Source organism: Oncorhynchus gorbuscha, linkage group LG15, assembly GCF_021184085.1.
Source record: "Oncorhynchus gorbuscha isolate QuinsamMale2020 ecotype Even-year linkage group LG15, OgorEven_v1.0, whole genome shotgun sequence".
Taxonomy (NCBI): Eukaryota; Metazoa; Chordata; class Actinopteri; order Salmoniformes; family Salmonidae; genus Oncorhynchus; species Oncorhynchus gorbuscha.
In genome coordinates, this window is record NC_060187.1 from 65,913,187 (window position 1) to 65,926,267 (window position 13,081).

The 13,081-nt window shown below is 47.9% G+C and overlaps 6 non-coding genes across 6 annotated transcripts; all 6 read left to right on the forward strand.

The window, feature by feature from the left end:
• The first annotated feature begins 3,547 nt into the window (after positions 1-3,547).
• On the forward strand, positions 3,548-3,619 carry trnae-cuc. Its single transcript has one exon. It is a non-coding gene; the product is annotated as a tRNA-Glu (tRNA).
• Positions 3,620-4,197: 578 nt separating this feature from the next.
• On the forward strand, positions 4,198-4,279 carry trnas-aga. Its single transcript has one exon. It is a non-coding gene; the product is annotated as a tRNA-Ser (tRNA).
• A 3,564-nt stretch (positions 4,280-7,843) lies between these two features.
• Positions 7,844-7,915, forward strand: trnae-cuc. Its single transcript has one exon. It is a non-coding gene; the product is annotated as a tRNA-Glu (tRNA).
• Positions 7,916-8,493: 578 nt separating this feature from the next.
• On the forward strand, positions 8,494-8,575 carry trnas-aga. The gene has a single exon. It is a non-coding gene; the product is annotated as a tRNA-Ser (tRNA).
• Positions 8,576-12,133: 3,558 nt separating this feature from the next.
• trnae-cuc lies at positions 12,134-12,205 on the forward strand. The gene has a single exon. It is a non-coding gene; the product is annotated as a tRNA-Glu (tRNA).
• Positions 12,206-12,784: 579 nt separating this feature from the next.
• On the forward strand, positions 12,785-12,866 carry trnas-aga. The gene has a single exon. It is a non-coding gene; the product is annotated as a tRNA-Ser (tRNA).
• Positions 12,867-13,081: the final 215 nt, after the last annotated feature.

Genomic DNA, 13,081 nt, shown 5'->3' on the forward strand with positions numbered 1-13,081 from the left:
CTGTGATTGGTAATGCCCAGGCGTTTACATTGTATCATAGATAGCCAGTATCTGTTATTGTATCACTACACATAAATCGCTAGCTCCACGGTATCAATCTTTACCAACTTGAAATTAGGTTACGCCTGTCAATCAAGCACTCCTGTTCATGACAACAGTCAATAACTAATTAGTTGCAAACGCCAGCCTTCCTAAAATGCATTGTTATTTCATCAAGCATGTTAGCTAAATCACGTAGTTAGCTATGTAACGTTAGCTTGCTAAAACTGTTCCTCGCTTCACACCGTCAGCACCACTGACGATACACCCAGAAAAACGGACAGAGAAGATATAGATGCCCTTCTTGAGGACATACTTGACGATGATTTCGATTCCCTTGCGCTATACGTGAGTAAATAACCTTAGCTACATCGCCATGCATTGTTGAATGCAGTTTTTTGTTGTTGTTTCTAACAGCATCTACTGTCCAGTAGTAGTAGCTAGCTAAAGTTAGCTGTCTGGATATCACACGGGTGTATTAGCTAGCTATAATGAGATAAAGATGAGGCTATGTTTGATTGTTTTTAGCCTGTTTCCAAATGAAAGGTTGCTATCATTTTTGTCCTTCTGCATTAGCTAACGTTACATTGCAAAAGGGCCGGCTAGCAACTTACCTTGGCTTACTGCATTCGCATAACAGGAAGTCTCCTTGTGGAGTGCAACAAGAGGCAGGTCGTTATTGCGTTGGACTAGTTAACTGCAAGGTTGCAAGAATGGATACCCGAGCTGACAAGGTGAAAATCTGTCGTTCTGCAACTTGGTCCTGGACTTCCTAACGGGCCGCCCCAGGTGGTGAGGGTAGGAAACAACATCTCCACCCCGCTGATCCTCAACACTGGGGCCCCACAAGGGTGTGCTCTCTGCCCTCTCCTGTACTCCCTGTTCATTAACATTGCTAACCATGTGTATGTGACAAATCAAATTTGATTTGATTTGTTGACCAAAGTCGACACTCTCATTGACCTCTATCTTTTTTTTTTTTTAAGGGCCGCCCATCAAGGTTCGTTTTGACATTTGCCTTCCATTTTTCTAGAACAGGGCTCCGGGCAGCCGAGCGGAAATGGAGGAAAACTCGCCTCCCTGCGGACCTGGCATCCTTTCACTCCCTCCTCTCTACATTTTCCTCCTCTGTCTCTGCTGCTAAAGCCATTTTCTACCACTCTAAATTCCAAGCATCTGCCTCTAACCCTAGGAAGCTCTTTGCTACCTTCTCCTCCCTCCTGAATCCCCCCCCCCCTCCTCCCTCTCTGCAGATGACTTCGTCAACCATTTTGAAAAGAAGGTCGACGACATCCGATCCTCGTTTGCTAAGTCAAACGGCACCGCTGGTTCTGCTCACACTGCCCTACCCTGTGCTCTGACCTCTTTCTCCCCTCTCTCTCCAGATGAAATCTCGCGTCTTGTGACGGCCGGCCGCCCAACAACCTGCCCGCTTGACCCTATCCCCTCGTCTCTTCTCCAGACCATTTCCGGAGACCTTCTCCCTTACCTCACCTCGCTCATCAACTCATCCCTGACCGTTGGCTACGTCCCTTCCGTCTTCAAGAGAGCGAGAGTTGCACCCCTTCTGAAAAAACCTACACTCGATCCCTCCGATGTCAACAACTACAGACCAGTATCCCTTCTTTCTTTTCTCTCCAAAACTCTTGAACGTGCCGTCCTTGGCCAGCTCTCCCGCTATCTCTCTCTGAATGACCTTCTTGATCCAAATCAGTCAGGTTTCAAGACTAGTCATTCAACTGAGACTGCTCTTCTCTGTATCACGGAGGCGCTCCGCACTGCTAAAGCTAACTCTCTCTCCTCTGCTCTCATCCTTCTAGACCTATCGGCTGCCTTCGATACTGTGAACCATCAGATCCTCCTCTCCACCCTCTCCGAGTTGGGCATCTCCGGCGCGGCCCACGCTTGGATTGCGTCCTACCTGACAGGTCGCTCCTACCAGGTGGCGTGGCGAGAATCTGTCTCCTCACCACGCGCTCTCACCACTGGTGTCCCCAGGGCTCTGTTCTAGGTCCTCTCCTATTCTCGCTATACACCAAGTCACTTGGCTCTGTCATAACCTCACATGGTCTCTCCTATCATTGCTATGCAGACGACACACAATTAATCTTCTCCTTTCCCCCTTCTGATGACCGGGTGGCGAATCGCATCTCTGCATGTCTGGCAGACATATCAGTGTGGATGACGGATCACCACCTCAAGCTGAACCTCGGCAAGACGGAGCTGCTCTTCCTCCCGGGGAAGGACTGCCCGTTCCATGATCTCGCCATCACGGTTGACAACTCCATTGTGTCCTCCTCCCAGAGCGCTAAGAACCTTGGCGTGATCCTGGACAACACCCTGTCGTTCTCAACTAACATCAAGGCGGTGGCCCGTTCCTGTAGGTTCATGCTCTACAACATCCGCAGAGTACGACCCTGCCTCACACAGGAAGCGGCGCAGGTCCTAATCCAGGCACTTGTCATCTCCCGTCTGGATTACTGCAACTCGCTGTTGGCTGGGTCCCTGCCTGTGCCATTAAACCCCTACAACTCATCCAGAACGCCGCAGCCCGTCTGGTGTTCAACCTTCCCAAGTTCTCTCACGTCACCCCGCTCCTCCGCTCTCTCCACTGGCTTCCAGTTGAAGCTCGCATCCGCTACAAGACCATGGTGCTTGCCTACGGAGCTGTGAGGGGAACGGCACCTCAGTACCTCCAGGCTCTGATCAGGCCCTACACCCAAACAAGGGCACTGCGTTCATCCACCTCTGGCCTGCTCGCCTCCCTACCACTGAGGAAGTACAGTTCCCGCTCAGCCCAGTCAAAACTGTTCGCTGCTCTGGCCCCCCAATGGTGGAACAAACTCCCTCACGACGCCAGGACAGCGGAGTCAATCACCACCTTCCGGAGACACCTGAAACCCCACCTCTTTAAGGAATACCTTGGATAGGATAAGTAATCCTTCTCACCCCCCCCCTTTAAGATTTAGATGCACTATTGTAAAGTGACTGTTCTACTGGATGTCATAAGGTGAATGCACCAATTTGTAAGTCGCTCTGGATAAGAGCGTCTGCTAAATGACTTAAATGTAAATGTACATTTTTCCAGTTTGCCTACACAGCAGGATTATGAAGGATGCTGAAAACACAAGGTCAATATGCGGCAAGGAGATGTGAAGAAAATTCTTTACCTGGAAGTACAAGTGTCTCCTGGCAGCACCTGTAGGAGAGCAGAACCAGGAGGGGCAGGTTCACCTCAGAGTGACAGGTGACTGTGTTATATTCTCATTGTGTGCTTGTTTTAGTATGTAAACAAACTGTATACTGCATGTGGATGTTTTAAATTGGACCCCCAGAGAGTTCCTCTGTGCTGATATATACTCTTTTAAAGTTTCCAGTGTTGCTCAAGGATTTGTGTATTATTTTTTCATTTGCAGGTTGCCTGTACAATAAGTCCACAGACCAATCAGAAAACAATACCATCCTAGTTCTTTCCATTGTGGACCTTCGACATGAGCTAACCAACTGGTCCCTGGTGGTCTAGTGGTTAGGATTCGGCGCTCTCACCGCCGCGGCCCGGGTTCGATTCCCGGTCAGGGAACATAATGTTTTTCTTTGCTCTGAACAGATTTTCTCTGTACGAACAGTTTTCACCAATGTTCTCTTCATAATACTATGATAATGTTAAATCAGTGTAGGCTGCTGGGGGGAGGACGGCTCATAGACGAAAAACCAGATTGCATACCAGAGAGAATACTATAGACATCAAGAAAGCCAGTCAATTGATTATTGACAAGTTTTCCAACACTTTTGATGAACGAGGAAAAATAGAAATAGGCCTATAACAGTTAGGATCAGCTTGATCTCCCCTTTGGCGATATACCACAATCCCCGAGGTGCCTTATTGCTATTTTTATTTATTTATTATTTAACTAGGCAAATCAGTTAAGAACAAGTTCGTATTTTCAATGAAGGCCGACACCTGCCAAACCCGGATGACGCAGGGCCAATTGTGCGCTGCCCTCTGGGCCTATCAATCACTGCCGGTTGTGATACAGCCTGTAAAAAATGGTTACCAACGTAATTTGAGTTTTGCTAAAACATAATATCAGTCAGTGTCTGATATATTTGTAATTTTATGTTGGCTATTACCGGTTTCAGTTTTCAAACATATCAGTAGTTGTCGTGGCCGAGTGGTTAAGGCGATGGACTAGAAATCCATTGGGATCTTCCCGCGCAGGTTCGAATCCTGCCGACAACGTGATATTTTTCTCCTGTGATTGGTAATGCCCAGGCGTTTACATTGTATCATAGATAGCCAGTATCTGTTATTGTATCACTACACATAAATCGCTAGCTCCACGGTATCAATCTTTACCAACTTGAAATTAGGTTACGCCTGTCAATCAAGCACTCCTGTTCATGACAACAGTCAATAACTAATTAGTTGCAAACGCCAGCCTTCCTAAAATGCATTGTTATTTCATCAAGCATGTTAGCTAAATCACGTAGTTAGCTATGTAACGTTAGCTTGCTAAAACTGTTCCTCGCTTCACACCGTCAGCACCACTGACGATACACCCAGAAAAACGGACAGAGAAGATATAGATGCCCTTCTTGAGGACATACTTGACGATGATTTCGATTCCCTTGCGCTATACGTGAGTAAATAACCTTAGCTACATCGCCATGCATTGTTGAATGCAGTTTTTTGTTGTTGTTTCTAACAGCATCTACTGTCCAGTAGTAGTAGCTAGCTAAAGTTAGCTGTCTGGATATCACACGGGTGTATTAGCTAGCTATAATGAGATAAAGATGAGGCTATGTTTGATTGTTTTTAGCCTGTTTCCAAATGAAAGGTTGCTATCATTTTTGTCCTTCTGCATTAGCTAACGTTACATTGCAAAAGGGCCGGCTAGCAACTTACCTTGGCTTACTGCATTCGCATAACAGGAAGTCTCCTTGTGGAGTGCAACAAGAGGCAGGTCGTTATTGCGTTGGACTAGTTAACTGCAAGGTTGCAAGAATGGATACCCGAGCTGACAAGGTGAAAATCTGTCGTTCTGCAACTTGGTCCTGGACTTCCTAACGGGCCGCCCCCAGGTGGTGAGGGTAGGAAACAACATCTCCACCCCGCTGATCCTCAACACTGGGGCCCCACAAGGGTGTGCTCTCTGCCCTCTCCTGTACTCCCTGTTCATTAACATTGCTAACCATGTGTATGTGACAAATCAAATTTGATTTGATTTGTTGACCAAAGTCGACACTCTCATTGACCTCTATCTTTTTTTTTTTTTTTCGTAAGGGCCGCCCATCAAGGTTCGTTTTGACATTTGCCTTCCATTTTTCTAGAACAGGGCTCCGGGCAGCCGAGCGGAAATGGAGGAAAACTCGCCTCCCTGCGGACCTGGCATCCTTTCACTCCCTCCTCTCTACATTTTCCTCCCTGTCTCTGCTGCTAAAGCCATTTTCTACCACTCTAAATTCCAAGCATCTGCCTCTAACCCTAGGAAGCTCTTTGCTACCTTCTCCTCCCTCCTGAATCCCCCCCTCCTCCCTCTCTGCAGATGACTTCGTCAACCATTTTGAAAAGAAGGTCGACGACATCCGATCCTCGTTTGCTAAGTCAAACGGCACCGCTGGTTCTGCTCACACTGCCCTACCCTGTGCTCTGACCTCTTTCTCCCCTCTCTCCAGATGAAATCTCGCGTCTTGTGACGGCCGGCCGCCCAACAACCTGCCCGCTTGACCCTATCCCCTCGTCTCTTCTCCAGACCATTTCCGGAGACCTTCTCCCTTACCTCACCTCGCTCATCAACTCATCCCTGACCGTTGGCTACGTCCCTTCCGTCTTCAAGAGAGCGAGAGTTGCACCCCTTCTGAAAAAACCTACACTCGATCCCTCCGATGTCAACAACTACAGACCAGTATCCCTTCTTTCTTTTCTCTCCAAAACTCTTGAACGTGCCGTCCTTGGCCAGCTCTCCCGCTATCTCTCTCTGAATGACCTTCTTGATCCAAATCAGTCAGGTTTCAAGACTAGTCATTCAACTGAGACTGCTCTTCTCTGTATCACGGAGGCGCTCCGCACTGCTAAAGCTAACTCTCTCTCCTCTGCTCTCATCCTTCTAGACCTATCGGCTGCCTTCGATACTGTGAACCATCAGATCCTCCTCTCCACCCTCTCCGAGTTGGGCATCTCCGGCGCGGCCCACGCTTGGATTGCGTCCTACCTGACAGGTCGCTCCTACCAGGTGGCGTGGCGAGAATCTGTCTCCTCACCACGCGCTCTCACCACTGGTGTCCCCCAGGGCTCTGTTCTAGGTCCTCTCCTATTCTCGCTATACACCAAGTCACTTGGCTCTGTCATAACCTCACATGGTCTCTCCTATCATTGCTATGCAGACGACACACAATTAATCTTCTCCTTTCCCCCTTCTGATGACCGGGTGGCGAATCGCATCTCTGCATGTCTGGCAGACATATCAGTGTGGATGACGGATCACCACCTCAAGCTGAACCTCGGCAAGACGGAGCTGCTCTTCCTCCCGGGGAAGGACTGCCCGTTCCATGATCTCGCCATCACGGTTGACAACTCCATTGTGTCCTCCTCCCAGAGCGCTAAGAACCTTGGCGTGATCCTGGACAACACCCTGTCGTTCTCAACTAACATCAAGGCGGTGGCCCGTTCCTGTAGGTTCATGCTCTACAACATCCGCAGAGTACGACCCTGCCTCACACAGGAAGCGGCGCAGGTCCTAATCCAGGCACTTGTCATCTCCCGTCTGGATTACTGCAACTCGCTGTTGGCTGGGTCCCTGCCTGTGCCATTAAACCCCTACAACTCATCCAGAACGCCGCAGCCCGTCTGGTGTTCAACCTTCCCAAGTTCTCTCACGTCACCCCGCTCCTCCGCTCTCTCCACTGGCTTCCAGTTGAAGCTCGCATCCGCTACAAGACCATGGTGCTTGCCTACGGAGCTGTGAGGGGAACGGCACCTCAGTACCTCCAGGCTCTGATCAGGCCCTACACCCAAACAAGGGCACTGCGTTCATCCACCTCTGGCCTGCTCGCCTCCCTACCACTGAGGAAGTACAGTTCCCGCTCAGCCCAGTCAAAACTGTTCGCTGCTCTGGCCCCCAATGGTGGAACAAACTCCCTCACGACGCCAGGACAGCGGAGTCAATCACCACCTTCCGGAGACACCTGAAACCCCACCTCTTTAAGGAATACCTTGGATAGGATAAGTAATCCTTCTCACCCCCCCCTTTAAGATTTAGATGCACTATTGTAAAGTGACTGTTCTACTGGATGTCATAAGGTGAATGCACCAATTTGTAAGTCGCTCTGGATAAGAGCGTCTGCTAAATGACTTAAATGTAAATGTAAATGTACATTTTTCCAGTTTGCCTACACAGCAGGATTATGAAGGATGCTGAAAACACAAGGTCAATATGCGGCAAGGAGATGTGAAGAAAATTCTTTACCTGGAAGTACAAGTGTCTCCTGGCAGCACCTGTAGGAGAGCAGAACCAGGAGGGGCAGGTTCACCTCAGAGTGACAGGTGACTGTGTTATATTCTCATTGTGTGCTTGTTTTAGTATGTAAACAAACTGTATACTGCATGTGGATGTTTTAAATTGGACCCCCAGAGAGTTCCTCTGTGCTGATATATACTCTTTTAAAGTTTCCAGTGTTGCTCAAGGATTTGTGTATTATTTTTTCATTTGCAGGTTGCCTGTACAATAAGTCCACAGACCAATCAGAAAACAATACCATCCTAGTTCTTTCCATTGTGGACCTTCGACATGAGCTAACCAACTGGTCCCTGGTGGTCTAGTGGTTAGGATTCGGCGCTCTCACCGCCGCGGCCCGGGTTCGATTCCCGGTCAGGGAACATAATGTTTTTCTTTGCTCTGAACAGATTTTCTCTGTACGAACAGTTTTCACCAATGTTCTCTTCATAATACTATGATAATGTTAAATCAGTGTAGGCTGCTGGGGGGAGGACGGCTCATAGACGAAAAACCAGATTGCATACCAGAGAGAATACTATAGACATCAAGAAAGCCAGTCAATTGATTATTGACAAGTTTTCCAACACTTTTGATGAACGAGGAAAAATAGAAATAGGCCTATAACAGTTAGGATCAGCTTGATCTCCCCTTTGGCGATATACCACAATCCCCGAGGTGCCTTATTGCTATTTTTATTTATTTATTATTTAACTAGGCAAATCAGTTAAGAACAAGTTCGTATTTTCAATGAAGGCCGACACCTGCCAAACCCGGATGACGCAGGGCCAATTGTGCGCTGCCCTCTGGGCCTATCAATCACTGCCGGTTGTGATACAGCCTGTAAAAAATGGTTACCAACGTAATTTGAGTTTTGCTAAAACATAATATCAGTCAGTGTCTGATATATTTGTAATTTTATGTTGGCTATTACCGGTTTCAGTTTTCAAACGTATCAGTAGTTGTCGTGGCCGAGTGGTTAAGGCGATGGACTAGAAATCCATTGGGATCTTCCCGCGCAGGTTCGAATCCTGCCGACAACGTGATATTTTTCTCCTGTGATTGGTAATGCCCAGGCGTTTACATTGTATCATAGATAGCCAGTATCTGTTATTGTATCACTACACATAAATCGCTAGCTCCACGGTATCAATCTTTACCAACTTGAAATTAGGTTACGCCTGTCAATCAAGCACTCCTGTTCATGACAACAGTCAATAACTAATTAGTTGCAAACGCCAGCCTTCCTAAAATGCATTGTTATTTCATCAAGCATGTTAGCTAAATCACGTAGTTAGCTATGTAACGTTAGCTTGCTAAAACTGTTCCTCGCTTCACACCGTCAGCACCACTGACGATACACCCAGAAAAACGGACAGAGAAGATATAGATGCCCTTCTTGAGGACATACTTGACGATGATTTCGATTCCCTTGCGCTATACGTGAGTAAATAACCTTAGCTACATCGCCATGCATTGTTGAATGCAGTTTTTTGTTGTTGTTTCTAACAGCATCTACTGTCCAGTAGTAGTAGCTAGCTAAAGTTAGCTGTCTGGATATCACACGGGTGTATTAGCTAGCTATAATGAGATAAAGATGAGGCTATGTTTGATTGTTTTTAGCCTGTTTCCAAATGAAAGGTTGCTATCATTTTTGTCCTTCTGCATTAGCTAACGTTACATTGCAAAAGGGCCGGCTAGCAACTTACCTTGGCTTACTGCATTCGCATAACAGGAAGTCTCCTTGTGGAGTGCAACAAGAGGCAGGTCGTTATTGCGTTGGACTAGTTAACTGCAAGGTTGCAAGAATGGATACCCGAGCTGACAAGGTGAAAATCTGTCGTTCTGCAACTTGGTCCTGGACTTCCTAACGGGCCGCCCCCAGGTGGTGAGGGTAGGAAACAACATCTCCACCCCGCTGATCCTCAACACTGGGGCCCCACAAGGGTGTGCTCTCTGCCCTCTCCTGTACTCCCTGTTCATTAACATTGCTAACCATGTGTATGTGACAAATCAAATTTGATTTGATTTGTTGACCAAAGTCGACACTCTCATTGACCTCTATCTTTTTTTTTTAAGGGCCGCCCATCAAGGTTCGTTTTGACATTTGCCTTCCATTTTTCTAGAACAGGGCTCCGGGCAGCCGAGCGGAAATGGAGGAAAACTCGCCTCCCTGCGGACCTGGCATCCTTTCACTCCCTCCTCTCTACATTTTCCTCCTCTGTCTCTGCTGCTAAAGCCATTTTCTACCACTCTAAATTCCAAGCATCTGCCTCTAACCCTAGGAAGCTCTTTGCTACCTTCTCCTCCCTCCTGAATCCCCCCCTCCTCCTCTCTGCAGATGACTTCGTCAACCATTTTGAAAAGAAGGTCGACGACATCCGATCCTCGTTTGCTAAGTCAAACGGCACCGCTGGTTCTGCTCACACTGCCCTACCCTGTGCTCTGACCTCTTTCTCCCCTCTCTCTCCAGATGAAATCTCGCGTCTTGTGACGGCCGGCCGCCCAACAACCTGCCCGCTTGACCCTATCCCCTCGTCTCTTCTCCAGACCATTTCCGGAGACCTTCTCCCTTACCTCACCTCGCTCATCAACTCATCCCTGACCGTTGGCTACGTCCCTTCCGTCTTCAAGAGAGCGAGAGTTGCACCCCTTCTGAAAAAACCTACACTCGATCCCTCCGATGTCAACAACTACAGACCAGTATCCCTTCTTTCTTTTCTCTCCAAAACTCTTGAACGTGCCGTCCTTGGCCAGCTCTCCCGCTATCTCTCTCTGAATGACCTTCTTGATCCAAATCAGTCAGGTTTCAAGACTAGTCATTCAACTGAGACTGCTCTTCTCTGTATCACGGAGGCGCTCCGCACTGCTAAAGCTAACTCTCTCTCCTCTGCTCTCATCCTTCTAGACCTATCGGCTGCCTTCGATACTGTGAACCATCAGATCCTCCTCTCCACCCTCTCCGAGTTGGGCATCTCCGGCGCGGCCCACGCTTGGATTGCGTCCTACCTGACAGGTCGCTCCTACCAGGTGGCGTGGCGAGAATCTGTCTCCTCACCACGCGCTCTCACCACTGGTGTCCCCCAGGGCTCTGTTCTAGGTCCTCTCCTATTCTCGCTATACACCAAGTCACTTGGCTCTGTCATAACCTCACATGGTCTCTCCTATCATTGCTATGCAGACGACACACAATTAATCTTCTCCTTTCCCCCTTCTGATGACCGGGTGGCGAATCACATCTCTGCATGTCTGGCAGACATATCAGTGTGGATGACGGATCACCACCTCAAGCTGAACCTCGGCAAGACGGAGCTGCTCTTCCTCCCGGGAAGGACTGCCCGTTCCATGATCTCGCCATCACGGTTGACAACTCCATTGTGTCCTCCTCCCAGAGCGCTAAGAACCTTGGCGTGATCCTGGACAACACCCTGTCGTTCTCAACTAACATCAAGGCGGTGGCCCGTTCCTGTAGGTTCATGCCCTACAACATCCGCAGAGTACGACCCTGCCTCACACAGGAAGCGGCGCAGGTCCTAATCCAGGCACTTGTCATCTCCCGTCTGGATTACTGCAACTCACTGTTGGCTGGGATCCCTGCCTGTGCCATTAAACCCCTACAACTCATCCAGAACGCCGCAGCCCGTCTGGTGTTCAACCTTCCCAAGTTCTCTCACGTCACCCCGCTCCTCCGCTCTCTCCACTGGCTTCCAGTTGAAGCTCGCATCCGCTACAAGACCATGGTGCTTGCCTACGGAGCTGTGAGGGGAACGGCACCTCAGTACCTCCAGGCTCTGATCAGGCCCTACACCCAAACAAGGGCACTGCGTTCATCCACCTCTGGCCTGCTCGCCTCCCTACCACTGAGGAAGTACAGTTCCCGCTCAGCCCAGTCAAAACTGTTCGCTGCTCTGGCCCCCCAATGGTGGAACAAACTCCCTCACGACGCCAGGACAGCGGAGTCAATCACCACCTTCCGGAGACACCTGAAACCCCACCTCTTTAAGGAATACCTTGGATAGGATAAGTAATCCTTCTCACCCCCCCTTTAAGATTTAGATGCACTATTGTAAAGTGACTGTTCTACTGGATGTCATAAGGTGAATGCACCAATTTGTAAGTCGCTCTGGATAAGAGCGTCTGCTAAATGACTTAAATGTAAATGTAAATGTACATTTTTCCAGTTTGCCTACACAGCAGGATTATGAAGGATGCTGAAAACACAAGGTCAATATGCGGCAAGGAGATGTGAAGAAAATTCTTTACCTGGAAGTACAAGTGTCTCCTGGCAGCACCTGTAGGAGAGCAGAACCAGGAGGGGCAGGTTCACCTCAGAGTGACAGGTGACTGTGTTATATTCTCATTGTGTGCTTGTTTTAGTATGTAAACAAACTGTATACTGCATGTGGATGTTTTAAATTGGACCCCCAGAGAGTTCCTCTGTGCTGATATATACTCTTTTAAAGTTTCCAGTGTTGCTCAAGGATTTGTGTATTATTTTTTCATTTGCAGGTTGCCTGTACAATAAGTCCACAGACCAATCAGAAAACAATACCATCCTAGTTCTTTCCATTGTGGACCTTCGACATGAGCTAACCAACTGGTCCCTGGTGGTCTAGTGGTTAGGATTCGGCGCTCTCACCGCCGCGGCCCGGGTTCGATTCCCGGTCAGGGAACATAATGTTTTTCTTTGCTCTGAACAGATTTTCTCTGTACGAACAGTTTTCACCAATGTTCTCTTCATAATACTATGATAATGTTAAATCAGTGTAGGCTGCTGGGGGGAGGACGGCTCATAGACGAAAAACCAGATTGCATACCAGAGAGAATACTATAGACATCAAGAAAGCCAGTCAATTGATTATTGACAAGTTTTCCAACACTTTTGATGAACGAGGAAAAATAGAAATAGGCCTATAACAGTTAGGATCAGCTTGATCTCCCCCTTTGGCGATATACCACAATCCCCGAGGTGCCTTATTGCTATTTTTATTTATTTATTATTTAACTAGGCAAATCAGTTAAGAACAAGTTCGTATTTTCAATGAAGGCCGACACCTGCCAAACCCGGATGACGCAGGGCCAATTGTGCGCTGCCCTCTGGGCCTATCAATCACTGCCGGTTGTGATACAGCCTGTAAAAAATGGTTACCAACGTAATTTGAGTTTTGCTAAAACATAATATCAGTCAGTGTCTGATATATTTGTAATTTTATGTTGGCTATTACCGGTTTCAGTTTTCAAACGTATCAGTAGTTGTCGTGGCCGAGTGGTTAAGGCGATGGACTAGAAATCCATTGGGATCTTCCCGCGCAGGTTCGAATCCTGCCGACAACGTGATATTTTTCTCCTGTGATTGGTAATGCCCAGGCGTTTACATTGTATCATAGATAGCCAGTATCTGTTATTGTATCACTACACATAAATCGCTAGCTCCACGGTATCAATCTTTACCAACTTGAAATTAGGTTACGCCTGTCAATCAAGCACTCCTGTTCATGACAACAGTCAATAACTAATTAGTTGCAAACGCCAGCCTTCCTAAAATGCAT